This window comes from Chinchilla lanigera, unplaced genomic scaffold (assembly GCF_000276665.1).
Source record: "Chinchilla lanigera isolate Chin_1 unplaced genomic scaffold, ChiLan1.0 scaffold00057, whole genome shotgun sequence".
Classification (NCBI taxonomy): domain Eukaryota; kingdom Metazoa; phylum Chordata; class Mammalia; order Rodentia; family Chinchillidae; genus Chinchilla; species Chinchilla lanigera.
In genome coordinates, this window is record NW_004955458.1 from 7,969,748 (window position 1) to 7,971,107 (window position 1,360).

The 1,360-nt window shown below is 42.9% G+C and overlaps 1 pseudogene; it reads right to left on the reverse strand.

The window, feature by feature from the left end:
• Nucleotides 1-692: 692 nt before the first annotated feature.
• Nucleotides 693-1,154, reverse strand: LOC102005232 (annotated as a pseudogene).
• Nucleotides 1,155-1,360: the final 206 nt, after the last annotated feature.

The following is a 1,360-nucleotide window of genomic DNA, read 5'->3' on the forward strand; positions in this document are numbered from 1 at the left end:
GCTTGAGTCCAGGAATTCTAGCTCAGGCTGGACAACATTTTCAGGCTTTTGGTCAAAAACAACAACAACATTACTCCCATGTGTACCTAAAACACTTATCAAAATGACTATATTGTCACTTAAATGATGCCTATAGTGAATTTTTTCACGCATTTAAGGTGCATTTCACACTACTGCATAGATTCTTTTAGTCAATAGAAAGTGAATGTTTTCCATTTTCCAACCACAGCTGGGTAATTATGAAGAGATGATGAAGGTAGTATCAGGTGATTTTGTTTCTGAAGGAGCGTGTAGCACACTTACACAACACCAAATAGTACAGTTTCATGACTTGGCTTCTTTACATAGAAGAGATGTGCCAAGGAGGAGTTATAGGCAGCTGCTGCAACAGTTAGAATGAAATATTATTTTATAGTACATTTTTTATAAGTAGGAGAGCACTATATAAAACAGAAAAGTATAGTATAGTGGACACCTAAATCAATCGAGTAGCCATTTATTATCACTATCAAGTATTATGTGTTATGAATAATTATCTTTGGTGTACATACATATATATACAGCACACTAGATATTTTACATCAGCATCATCAAACAATGTAATACATTGCCTTATGACATTATGCAAGCTATGACATCACTAGGTTACGGAAATTTTTAGTTTCATTATAGTATTATGGAATCAGCTTTATTTATGTATCTATTTTGTTTTTACAAAGAATCAACTTTATTGGACATCTTTGGTTCCTTTTCTTGCCCCTGTCAGTGACCTTGGCTGGTGTGAGGGCTGGAGCCATTGCCTGGGACAGAGCAGAGAAGATCTTGTTGATGCAGTGCAGACCAACCACGGAGAAGATGAAGCAGGTGGTTACACAGACTCGGTGGATGAGGCCAGATGCAAAGAGAGCCAACAGGAGGCACAGGAGAATCTCAGGGGAGATCTTTGCTTGGAATCCTTTGCCAAAGACCAGGTTCTCCAGATTATTGAAGGCAGTGAGAGAGAAGATGAAGACGCCGGAGCCCAGCAGGCCGCCCTGGATGGTGAGCCACTCCATGGAGGCCCGCTGGCGGCTGTACATCTACATCCCGGCAAAGGGCAGCAGGGACAGGACGGAGGACAGCGCCAGCGAGGTACTTGTGCCCACCACCACCATGCCCGGCCAGTGGTTCCAGTCAGCGGCTCTAGTCAGCGACTCTGGCCAAGAAAGGGGAGCTGAACCCGGCTGTGTGCGCGCGTGGGCGCCTGGCTCAGACTAGCTGCTCAGCTTCATGTACATGGTTCATCACTGAGTGAAATACAATGTTGTAAATGAGCAGAGTTTTGAGAAACAAACACAGTCTTTCTTCAAAACTTGATAAT